Source organism: Magnolia sinica, chromosome 7 (assembly GCF_029962835.1).
Source record: "Magnolia sinica isolate HGM2019 chromosome 7, MsV1, whole genome shotgun sequence".
NCBI classification, from domain to species: Eukaryota; Viridiplantae; Streptophyta; class Magnoliopsida; order Magnoliales; family Magnoliaceae; genus Magnolia; species Magnolia sinica.
In genome coordinates, this window is record NC_080579.1 from 49,538,414 (window position 1) to 49,552,005 (window position 13,592).

Consider the following 13,592-nt stretch of genomic DNA (forward strand, 5'->3'; position numbering starts at 1 on the left):
CTTCTAGGGTTTGGAAATGGATAGAAGGTCTAGGTGGAGCGCCGACAATGTTCTTCTACTTCGATTTCTTCATGGGTTCTAGTAGATCGTTTTAGTTTTTCTTTTATTTTTCTTCTAGATTGTTAGTATTCTTAGGTCTTTGCCTCAGTGGTAGACTCTAAGGAGTTTCAACACGAGGTCTTGGGTTCAAAACCCATAGGTGGTGAAATCTCACTACGGTGTGAGTGGGTGAGTGTGTAAAAAAAAAAATCTCTTAGCTACATCTAATGGATGAAACTTGGAATTTATTTTAATGTTTAGTTTTCTTTGATTTAAGTATATTTTTAAATTCCATTAAGTTTTAGTTTAAATAAAGATATATTTTCAGTTTTCTGTGACTAAAATTACAGTAGATGCTGTGAAAGCTTTTGATATGATCTTATTGAATTTGGATTATGTGATCTATAAAATTCATTATTCATCATCGTCTATAGGCGTGGTGGATGATTGAATGCCCTGCGATTATTGCAATTAGACCGATATTTGGGAACTAAATTAATGAAAAGTTCAGATTATGTTTTGACTGCTCTATCATTCAATTGGATAGGATAGGACAAGACTTCAATTTCAATCAAGTTATCATTAAATCAACTAGATTGAATATTGAGATTGCTATAGGTGGATTCCTAGATCCTTAGTCTTTTATCTTTATTATTTTAAAACCTTTTTCTTCATTGCTGGATTAAAAACACAGATAACTAAGTTAGATTTAGATTAGTTCTAAATCGTATTTCATATTCCCTATGGATTCGACCTTGGTCTCACCAAGTTATTACTGCATTGTGACCCTGCACTTGGGGTTGTGAACATTGGGAAAGAGTGGTTACTTCTTCTTGATCATGATTTTTGTTCGTCAAACGCCCAAAATGTACTCAGTGATGATGTGGCCTCAATGGTTACTCGTCCTTATCTGAAGATAGCTTGAATAATAAGGCTCTTCGAATATGTGATCTCTCCTCCATATATTTGACACATGTTTTTAAATATATCTAATATTCCATGTGGCTCAATCTACATCATTGATATGATTCTACCATATTTTGGTACAAACATTGCTCCGTCACGTTAAGATGGCAAGAAATGCGGTATTACCTTATCGAACCTTTATAAAATGATCATGCGTTGTGCTCTTCATTTGTCAAAATTTCAAATAACATTTCTGTCATTTCATTCTTTTCACTGTACAGCCACATGTCATCCAAAAAATACATTTCCATATCTCAATCATAGCTTTCATCCTGGAATTCATTCGTATCATCATGTGAAAATTAAAGCTATGCATGCAACAGACTTATAGCCACTGTCTCATCTTTCTTATTCTTTTTTCAACATTCTGTCTTTCCACAAACCCTATTTCACCACTTTTTTATTCCTTAATGATTGCCATGGTTCCGAAGAAGTTGAAATCTTTCGATATTCCTACACCATTAACCTCTCATCTTCTCACCCAATTGGAGCCACTTCGTTCTTCTGCTTGTCCACATGTAATTTTCTTTTCTGAATTTGTTATTCTTAATTACTCTATTTTTAGGTCTTGCATTTCCCCTTCCTCATCTTGTTCACAACCCTAAGTGTAGGGTCGCGATGTAGTAATAATCTCAGTAAGACTGAGGTCGAATCCACAGGGACTAATCTTGCACGTATTCTGAAAATAACTAGAACTAGAACTAGAAAAAGTTCTAAACCTAATTTTGGAATAAAAGAGAGTAATTGTGAATAATGTTGATTTGAATCTATTAATTGAAAGGTGGGAACTAGCGTGACAAGGATACACTTGTAGCTATCAGGATGCTACCTTGCTTGATTCAAAAAACATAATTGGAATTGGAGTCCTATCCTATCCAATTGGAAATAAAGCAATTAAATTAAATATGAACTTTCATTAACCTAATTCTCAATGGAGGAGAATTATGATAATTAGAAGGGATTCCATCACCCTATCATACCTAAGAGAATTATGATGAACAATAGGATTTACCAATCTTATAATCTCAAAACAGGAAAAGAAGATATCCAAAGCTATCACAACATCTATTGTAATTTGAGTCACAATAAATCATAGAAAATTGAAAATATTCCTTTAATATTAAATTAGAATCAAAGAAGTTTAATAAGAACAAGAATCAAAATAAGAAAATCATCCCAACATGCTACAAGCTTCACCTCTTAGCCCTAGATAAGAGGTTTAGCCAACCATAGACATGATTGAACTAAAGTCTCTCAAACAAAGCATAAAATAAATAAAGAAAGAAGAAAAACTCTTGGGAGGCTTCTCCTCCCCTTGTCTCTGCTCCTTGAAACCCTAGATATCCTTAGAAGTCCTTAAGAAAGCCATATTTATAGCCTTGTCTGCATAGATTCGCAAAACTACCTCAAATTTATGCACTTTGCATAAATTCTGTGTAATTCTTCGATGCCATCGAATAGCCTTCGATGTCATCAAAGAATGTATCCAATTTGTGGAGCAACTAAACTTCATTTTCTTGTAATTTTTCAATGTCATCTAACAGTGTTCGATGTCGTTGAAGACTGGCTTCGATGACATAGAAGCTTAGATTCTGTGAATTTCTGCACTTCTCCACTTGGTTTTCTTAAATCTTAGAGTCTTGAAATCTTCAATCTTGCTCTCCAAATATCTATTCTTTGACTTGGTGATTCTTGAGTATCAAATCCATGCTTTTAATATTCTTTTCAATCCAAGCTCTTAGATTCACCTTGCAACAAAAACATGTATAAAATATACCATTAAACATTATCATGTTCATAAAACCAAGATATAAATGGGAGAAAATATACAATATTTGACACTCAACACTTCTCCAATCCTATTCGATATCTTTCCACATTTCCCCACTAAAGAAAAGGAATATTTATTGATCAATCAGTAGTCTATAGATTGGAAGTATTGGTGCCCCAAAAAGATCCTTAGGTTATAGTCTAGTATCCTTAATGAATGGGTGGATTGGTATAGGAGAGTAAAATCCAAATACCTTAGTCAGTGGGAAGCACTCATCATTGCTGGTTGCATTCATCTGTCTGTTTGTCATATTAAGACTAACCCTACTCTCATAGTGGTGATAACTTGCTTTTAGAGTCATTCGACCAATGTTTCTCATTTCCGGTGTGGTCCCATGAGTACAACCATAATAGATGTTTGTGCTTTAACTAGCTTGATGGCAGTTGGTGTTGAATTCTACCTAGGGTATTTTCCTAAAGGTCTTGTTGAACCGTCCTTTGATTATTCCATCGCTCGCCAGTTTTATGGCCCTTTCATAAACTTAGAGGCTAAAACCGAAGGTGAAGTCACCCATTGGGAGCACTGTGCTTTTTTCTTGATGTGGATTTGTCATTTTCTTCTTTATGTTAAAGCTGATGGAGTGACCAAAGAATACCTTAGTTTGGTTGAGACTCTCATGTCTAGCAAAAAGGTGGCACTAGCTCATTTCGTTTTATCCCACTTATATCGGGGCCTATATACTTTTTCAGACAGCGATCCTCAAATGATCAGAGGTCCATTTTGACTGCTCTAGATGTGGCTCTATGAATATTTTTTGATTTCAGTAAAGAAGTAACCAAACCTGTCGACCAATTTTCTTTTTACAATCAATAATGAGTTTCCATAGATGTCAAACCCATTTCTTTTAGCGATTGTCTAAATATTTTCTTTTCAATTGACAAAGACGATCTTCGGCCTTTTTGCATTTGAATGTCCACAATTTGTTTTTATGTGGTTTAGGCCAAATATCATGGTCGATTCTAGTTCATGATCTTTCCAAAGTTTTAATCAGTAATAGCCATTCTTTACATCAACTATCTTTCCTGACGGAACTCTTCATCTTTAAGTCACATCTACTTGGACAATAGATAGTGTCCTTGTGAAACCAAATGATGCCATGCAACTTTTATTTTAAGCCATGTTGCAATTACTATAGATTGCAAAAATCTTTCTTACAAATCATTGTTTAGGCTCTTAATCCCTTTAGTTTCTTGCATATTTAGTCTTCTATGAATGGTTTTCATTACAGTTTCCTCGAATGATATGCTTGTATATTCAATTTTTGAGTTTGATTTGCCATCCCTGTGTTAGTGCCCCAGTTTGTTAATAACATGAGATATGATGTCTTGAGTTGGTTGAGCCTCCATTGGAAGACATTAAAGATTGAAAACTCGAAGACTTGAAACATCAAGGCCTGAACGCAACAGGTAAACATTGAGGTGCCTTACTAAATCCAGCCTTAGACCCCTTAAATTCCGAAACAACCTACCTCTAAATGCCTCATTCCATAAGTAAACATTTGATTCATCTAACCCAAGCCTTAGACCTTAAATGAACATGTTAAGTTAGGCTTAAAAGAGGTGAAAGCTGTTGTGAACTAGAAACCCAAATTAACAGCTTTTTGGCAACTATTGATTGAATTGACAGTTCATAGATTGAACTCGATCGATTGAAGGTTCATCGCTTGATTGATAAAAAATGGTTAAAAGTGTCCAATGAGCTGGTAAATCATGAATTAGTTCGATTGATCGATCATGGACTGGTTGTTTTATATCCGTTAGAGTTTTTTCTCTATATAATTTGCAACCGAATCTTTGTGTAAACAATGAAATTTGAGAGACCCTAGTGTATCCCAAGCCTTACCATTGATCCCAGGCTCTATCCTAAAGAGATTCATGCTATCTTCGTAATGAAGAATTCTTCATTTTAATGAGCATTCCAAGCTCCATTTCAAGAAAATCATGATCTTAAGCATTTTCTAGAGATTAAATACTAAACCAATAGGTAAATCCCCATGTGTATCATTCTCTAGAATGCCTATTTAGGTGAATCCACTTATTGGAACCAATTATCCATTAGTTGTAAGAGATTTGTTCATCCTCCCATTGCCTTGGTTGCCTCATAAGTATATCATATGCAATGTCATGCCCCAAACCTATGGACTGCTCACCAAATTCCTGATCGCGACCTTGGTGCTGACAACCTTCGTAGTACCTTGGTTTTGACACCTAGAGCCCATGCACCAAGTCTTGAAAATAGGATCCCATAAGGAGAAATTTCAGGGTGATATATATATATATATATATATATATATATATATATATATATATATATATATATATATATATATATATATATATATTTGTAAATGAGCATAACCACAAGTGTACCAAAATAACAATGCCATCACATATCCACTAAACAATAATTCAATGAATAATGCTGATAAAGTAAATACATGATATCTCAAATCATAAACAAGGAGTGTGCTCCAACATTGTTAACAATTACACTGTGACGTAACCTGCACGTAAACAACGTGCATAAGCTTCTTTAAAGCTTAGTAGAGTGCGTGTGGGCATGCACGTGCGTGATGCATATGACAAATATATTGCATTAGCACCCATATTTCTATTAGAGTAAGCAATAACAATGGAGGGTTAATCATGCAAATGCCCATGCGTGCAACTAACCACACCAATGCAATGCAATATTTGCAAGGCATATTATCAAAGATAGACATGATATAAGGTAAAAGAAAGCATGATAAATGATTAAATCATAGTGTATAGTATCATTGTCAATAGGGGCCTCACAACAAGGGCCACAACACACATTACTCTCATACCTAACATATGAAGTAATTTTAGGATGATAGACTCCCGATCCCAAATAGTCCCATACCTATTGGAGATTGTGACCCATAATTGTATGTTACCTAGATTTTATTTACACATTCATAATCTCGAATCCATGAATGCCATATGCGATGCAAGATGCTATATTGATGTCTAATCCATATCTCAGTACGGTTCCTATTTGGAATCACTAGGGTCTAGTACACTTCCGACATTGGTTGCTGCCCATTGCGTGCAAGACAAAGAGAGTGAAAAGACCTCACTATTTTCCTTTTCAGTGGTAAGCTAAACCCACTCGGCTCGTCAATAGTGAACCCATTTCATGAGCTGGTTAGCCTTAACCTAACACATAGCCCTCTGCACCTGTGCGGGTAAGGTCACACCCCCTTCCAACCGACCTAACATAGTGAGAGACACAACCTACCGATATCCAGCCCTCGTGTGCTCAAGAATCCACTCGGTCTAGACATTGAAGCATCACGTGGTCACAGGGTTTAGGGACTTTCACTCATCGATACCTATGATGCCCCGTAAGCTCAATAGATTTCTAGTGTCCATACTTACAATATCAACCATGATGATCTTGTGGTGGTCACAAACGTGATGCCTCTAGGGTGTGCATGCAATGCCTCATGCAAATGTGTGAATGCATGAATCCATCATTTGAATCATACAAACATGTTTATGCAAGCCGTGCATATATACGGGGCGACCCTATGTCATATAGGTCCCATGAAATGCCCTAAGTCATAGGGACATCAAACAACCTTGTCGTGTATAGGCAAGTTAAAACCATGAATGTGCCATAATCCAAGTCATGCACACATGATGCGGATGGAATATGACAATGTACAATCATAACCACTATGCATAAGGTGTGTAATAACATATCAATCATAAGAGCAGTACAATACCAAATGTAAGAGTAATGCTAAATCAAGAGTAAGATTAATGCTACATCTAGCATAGGGTAAGTGCAACCTCAAAGGTGCCATATCAATGTCAAGAAAATGCTATAGCAAACATCAGTGTAAACCTTGCACCAATTACTATTGTAATGCCACTAAGATCATCAAGGAAGCATCATACCAACATAAACATAAAACATCACACCATCTTAATAGGGTAAATGCATCATACACAACAGGTGGAGCCCACTTGGGAACCAAGTCTAATAAGCCCTATAGAGCTACACTCAACACACCTGCACATAAGCGGCCAAAATATACAACTATCGACATCCAAATAAGAGGACAAATTATAGGATCTATAAACGATCGGGCCCAAAATGGACAACAAAGTGGGCCCTATAACTATCCCAAGGCAAGGCCAAAGAGGGCGACCTATAATTTACAATAATGGGCCTAGATGGGCTAAATCATTAGCATGGGACTTGAATACATCAAGGATGGGTCCCTACGTGAGATTGTACAGTTACATCCTATACATTTAAACGGGCTTATGGCGTCAATCCCATACATATAATAAGGGGAGCCCATGACGCGAGTACAACACATAAATTGATGTAGGCCTACTGTGCGGCCACAACATGTACATCAAGGTGGCCCATGGCATGGGCACAATACACGCATCGAGGTGGATATCATACATGCCCACATGGAGTCCATGGCTAAAATAAACATCTCAATAGTTCCCTTTATTTGGTAGGCCCAAAATGGTTGGAGGGCAAACAAAGTAGGCCTTAGAAAGGTTTCAATGGTGGGCATCATTTTTTCCACTTTTCCACAATTCAAAAGGTGTGGCCCACTGTCTATATAGTGCAACCCACTATAAATTTAAATATGCCCCACTACAAGGCCCATGCCCCAAATGAATCTATGGAAATGGATGGGCAACATGCTTATAACACATATCATGGTGGACCCCATAACTTGTGTAAGTGCTAATGTTTTAAGTACATAAGTAGATTGTCAAATTTCATAGACACAATATATATTGTATAGAACTTTAGCTCAATTCAACATTTCAAGGCTAGAGCGCGGCTCACCATCTTAAGATCAGAAGGCTTAAAAGAATTTCAATAGAAGAATCAATTGTATGCCAACTTATAGGTAAAGAAGACCTTATGAATGACTTTTGGTTAAAGTACATCTTACATCTTAGTGGTTTTTCTAAGTTGTAACTTATTATATTATGATGTTAAATTTCAGGGTAGTTCAGCTAGCGTAACCCTATCTTCATCCAACGGAACCATCTCTGGTCAGCCCAACAATAACCTAGGTTCTTCGGCCTAGTTTCCAGCAATAGGTTGTTCTAATTTTCATGAATCTCAGGCTATCCAAACCCTATCTCAGGCTAACCGAAAGAATATTAGGCCAGCCAAATTCTATCTCTAGCCATCCTAAGATTGATTCAAATAATATTCTATAAAATCTACTAGCTGTTGAAATAGAATCAGGAAACTCTAGCCAGCACAAGGGATTCTTAGGCTGACCGAAGATCTAATCATTTGCTATAAATAAGGCTCATTGCTTACTATTTTAAAACAGAAAAACTACAGGAAACAAAAATGAAAATTCTTCTTCTCTTCAAGCTATTTGCATTGTCTTTGTATATTATATTTTAGCTTATTCAATTCTCTTCTCAAACTTTATTAAATTTAAATAGAGAGTGGCATATACTCAGCTTGAGAATAGAGGATTGAATCTGTAACTTTTAGGATTTTTATTTTTGAAAAATTATCTATCCCTAGATCCTTCTTGGTTGTGCATACATTGATTTATCTTCATCTGAAAAAAGAAGAGATTCTGTATTTACTGAAGCTTCATCTTCAAAGGCTTCATAGATATTTTCACTTCGACTAATGTCCTCAAGAAGATACATTCTCATCCGATAAATTGTTTTTACTTTGGGTTGAATGAGATTGTCCAGAAAAATCTCATCGGGTTGAGAAGTGATAAGCCCGTTAAAATCACTTGAGGTTAGTTGTGATAGCTTGTGAAAATTACAAACTGTAAGAGGTTGTTAATGTTAGCTCGTGAAAACCTTTATTATAATGAAAAGCCAAAATTACATGAAGAAGTAATTTTAGTAGTGAATTATGTTTGTGTTAACACCGAACCACTATAATTCTAGTTGTCTTGTGATGTTTGATATTCTTTTCCTCGTATTTATTATGTTAAAATATCGAAAGCAAGAAAGTCGTGAAATATGGTTGTCCTACCTAAGAGATTGGGTGAAAACTGCACTACGACTCAATTAAAATCAATATTTCAATATTAGTTGTTGTTCTCAATTGGTTCTCTGAGATTAATTAAGTCCTATTCACACCACTTACAAGTGGTATTTGGTTAAGTCTTATCCAACCCCCTTATGACATCGATAGCTCCACTAACATCTTAAGATACACGCTGTGGACAGAATGCGTAAGAAGTTTCCATGGCGTGGCCCATCTTTCACTACACCAAAATTCCTCTTTAGGAACGGTTTAAAACCATGGCTAAATAGGGCATCGCAAAAAATTAGGGATGGTTGAAAACCGTTGTAAAATTTTAATTTTCGGCCGAATTTTTAATTTTTTGGAACGATATTTAAGCTGTCTCTAATTTTTGCTAAATAAATTTAGAAATAGATGTTGCACATGTAAATCCATTCTATTATCTAGATAATAAATACCTATGAATATCACAATGTTACTAAAAAAAAAAAAACCAGAAAAAGGCTTGATTGAATGCATACTCTTACAGAACAAAGAGAATGAAGAGAAGGACTTACCACAAAATAGACAATGACTAATGCAAAAGTCCACCTGCAGATTAGTTATCATTATATTAGGAGAAGATCCATATGTACAAGGCATCTGACTTTGAATTTAGTTCCATTTCATATAAAAATAAAAGAAATAAATACATATAAAACCATACCTGAACAAAAAATATGGCCGTTTCTAATTAGCGATTTTGGTGTAGTGGTACTTAACTCGGTCTCCATTGATTTTCTGATTTTATAATCATCATCATCATCTGGCTAGCTATTACGGGCTAGCTATTATAATAATACTTATCTTTTAGGAAAAAGAAACATAGCAATTGAGAGCAAGAACCTAATATCAACTGATAGCAGTGTTTTTGTTCAAAAAACTTAAATTAAAGCTTGGAAGTTATAATATGTTTAGTTGTCTCCCAATGTAAGAAAAAAAAAGGGAACAAAGTATGTGCAGTCAACCTGGAATTGATGCTAATTTGTAATGTCTTTTCAGTAACAAAGATCAATGGGAATCAAGGAATAAAACATGAATTAAATGTTTAAGTAATGTCACAAAACAAGAGAACAGAACAATGTGACATACCAAAAAATTGATAACAACACAAACCCACAAGAATGCCTTCTTTTGTAACACGATGATACAAAGCATTATGATCATTGACACTATAAGAAGGGTACAACTGAATTTTGAAACTACAAGGTCCCAAAGCACCTGCAGTATCATAGGTTTTCATTTTTCTTCTTTTTCTACTTTTTAATTCTTCTTTTTAAAAAATAAAATAAAATAAAATAAAATAAATCAGTGAATCAAGGACTGGCTACTCTTGCATTTTTTTTGGAGTTGGGAGTGAATTTGGTGCTGTTCTTGACGAAAGTTCTAAAACAAGACAATGCTCAGGCTGCAAACAATGTGAGCAAATGGACGGGAACTACATATGCCTTCTCTCTGGTTGGTGCCTTTGTAAGTGACTCTTATTGGGGAAGATACAAGGCTAGGTGATCTTCACAAATGGATCCTATCTGATTCACAGCTCAGATCTCCCATACGGATCATATAATTAATCATGCCCATGGTATTCTAGGTGATAACAAGGAGTTATCTATCAAAAGAGCATCCACCAATTTCCCTTCATTGATTAATCCATCAAAAGAGAATAAAGGTCAAATAGTAGATAAGGTGTTCCCATTTCACTACACCAAAATTGTCATTTAGGAACGGTTTAAAACCGTTCCTAAATTCTTCACGAACGATTTAAGACCGTTCCTAAATGAGGCATCGCAAAAAATCAGGAACAGTTAAGAACCGTTTTGGGTACCATTTTGAAATTTAGATACGGAATTTTAGGAATGGTTTTAAACCGTTCTAGTGCCACCGGTCATATTTTGGAATAGTATTTTTTTCTTATTTCGAAATGATTTTAAACCAAAAAACCTGCTGTAAAAAATAAAATAAAATAAAATAAATAAATAAAGAAACAAATATATTTAAGCCATATTCATTCATTTAAGAATCAAAAGATAGTAAAAACAACCATGATGTAATTTGAAACTTTATTTATCCAACTTACAAACCTGATAGTAAAAAATAAAATCTACAATGGAAGACTTCAAAATAAAAGGACAATTCAATAAAAGTCCGTCAAGCAGATGAAGAGCTCCATAATGTGATGGCCTTTTATGTACCTAACTAACAAGCAACAAGTAAAAAATAAGAACAAAAACATGTGAATAGATTGAAACAACAACAATCAACTATCAAAATAGTGTGAAAAAATTGTGTGATTTGAACATACATATGGGGGACTGTTGTTAGTTGACTCACCTGATTTTTGGATATGCTCGATACACTCCTGACCTGAGGGGAGCTCGTTTTAGACCAAGCAGGGCTACGAATGGTAAGGGAGACATAATCAGTTCAATCTAGAGTGATTCTGAGGATAAGATAGTTTGCCATGTTTGTTGTGAAAACCAAACCCACTTATTTAGCCTATAATACAAAAAACAAACAAAATAAAGCAATGTCTAGCTGAATCATGTGAAGAGGCAATCTAAGGATTTGTGCAAAAATACATGTCAAAAAAAGTAAAAAATAAAAAAAATTCTTTTGATACTTAACATAGCTAATTTTAAAGTCACGAAGGATTTGTATAATCTAGAAAAAAGCTATAGAGCATAATAAAGGAAACTGTAATTTCTGGTTTGTAAGTGCTAGTTGATGTTGTAGTTTTCTTGTTTCTTCTTTCTGAGAGGAGCATCTATCTTGTAAAAGAAGATCAGTAATTTCCCCTATTTGTATATCCTTCAACTTAGATATGGTGCTGTAATTTTGGAAACAGAAGAAGAAATATCATCTAGGAGACATCCATTCAACAACCATACATGAATAGCTACTATAAACTATAGTTTGTTTCAAAGGAGCAAGTACTCAGAATAAACTTAAAAACAATATCAAATGTGCATCTGGCATGAGGATTTGGTAGCATAACTCTAATTGTCGACTTTGCAGGAAGAATCTGAAGAAGTTCCAGAGGAGGCTTGTAAAGTGTCTTGCTATATTAGCTGCTTAAATGGAAATGACAGTTTAACTACCAACTGAAACTTCAATACAGAAATAACAAAAACAGCCATATGGTTGTTCCTAAGAGAAAATGGTTTCTCGTCCGTTCTTTTAAAGAATTTATTACAATGTCAATTGACCCAACAATATCTCAGGATAGGCAATTCAAATTGAGAGCAAGTAAACACAAGGACTGCTACTAATCACATTGAAATAATTACTCCAATGTCAATTAATCCATCAATATGCCTCAACTCATTAGAGATGGTTCACATTTCTTGGTCCAAAGATTATGAGTTTTATGACAAAGGATGGGGATTACACCTTTTTCATCAGGCGAAAAAGGTTGCTGTAGCTACCGAAGAAGACATGAAGTCCCATCTCGATGTGATTCCCATGCTTATCTACAAATGAGCCCACTTTTACACCAATGAAAGACCGCGAATTGTAAATATTAACCTACACAACAGAAAACAAAATCACCTTGATCAGTTTCATAATTATATTAAGCATGGAAATGTGTGAGGAGAGATTTATCCAAGGGAAAGGCTATATGGAACTAATCCAACAGAGGTACAGAACCATTTCTGCTTTGACACAATGAACAAGCAGCTAATAAGGAACTTCTATGATGAATAGAATGCTTATCCTATAGCCATGTCAACAATGCCAAATTCCATGACTGACATGTATAGAAGGCAGGTGGCATTGATAGAGTCACAGGTACATTTACAGGTACAAATCCAACAATGGTATTCAGAACTACAATCTGCAAGCTCCGAAAATAGGATTTGTGGAATTGGAAGTATACTTCATCAGTTTTACAAATCTAATATTTCTATATCATAATGGCATCATGATGGATAATATAATGGCATTACACATGTAATCTCACATTTTCCAAGTAAAGTTTTCTGTTAAGATTACAACTAAAAATTTATGGTAGATACAAATCTATGCTATGTGCACTATTTGAAAATTTGTAATTAAAAAAAAAAAAGGTTCCTTGTCATAAAAGACTCCATGGAGATTTGAAACTCAATATGTGTTAGTAAGGGTACTTTGCCTATTTAGAATAATTAGCGGAATATACTTGCAATCAAAATTTTTATTCTTTTTGGTAGAAACCAATAATGATGACTTAAAACTCAAGGGAACAAGCATGATCTTCAGGCCTAAATACCTCAAACTATAGTAGCACACAAACATAAAGGATATGCATAAGATTGACCTAAGAAGAAGAACCATTCTAGAGAAAATCTGAGCCAAACCTCATGGCCTTGATCCAAAAGCTCCACTGCAGTAGACATGCCAGCCAGCCCAGCTCCAATGATAGCAACTTTAAGCTCGGGCCCTCAATAATGCTCAGGTTCTGGTGGAAACAATCAAAATTGTTTGGCAGATGGTCAGATGTGTAACAACAGTGTTACTATGTTAGTAATTTATTATACACATGGCATGCAGATGATAATTCAAAACAATCAAAATTGTACTTTTTTTTCCCAGAAAGGTTTGTATGGCAGGCGATGCAAACAATAGAGTTTCAAAATGCTAATGCCATATGTGAAATCCTCGCACCTAGTGTTTGAGTTTTCGGCGATATTATCGAAATATCGCCGATAATATCGGTATCGCC

The 13,592-nt window shown here is 35.1% G+C and overlaps 1 long non-coding RNA gene across 1 annotated transcript; it reads right to left on the bottom strand.

The window, feature by feature from the left end:
• Positions 1-10,903: 10,903 nt before the first annotated feature.
• Positions 10,904-13,363, bottom strand: LOC131252061 (uncharacterized). The gene is made up of 3 exons (XR_009174134.1): positions 13,228-13,363; positions 11,222-12,415; positions 10,904-11,082 (listed from the first exon to the last, which is right to left on the bottom strand). It is a non-coding gene; the product is annotated as an uncharacterized LOC131252061 (long non-coding RNA).
• Positions 13,364-13,592: the final 229 nt, after the last annotated feature.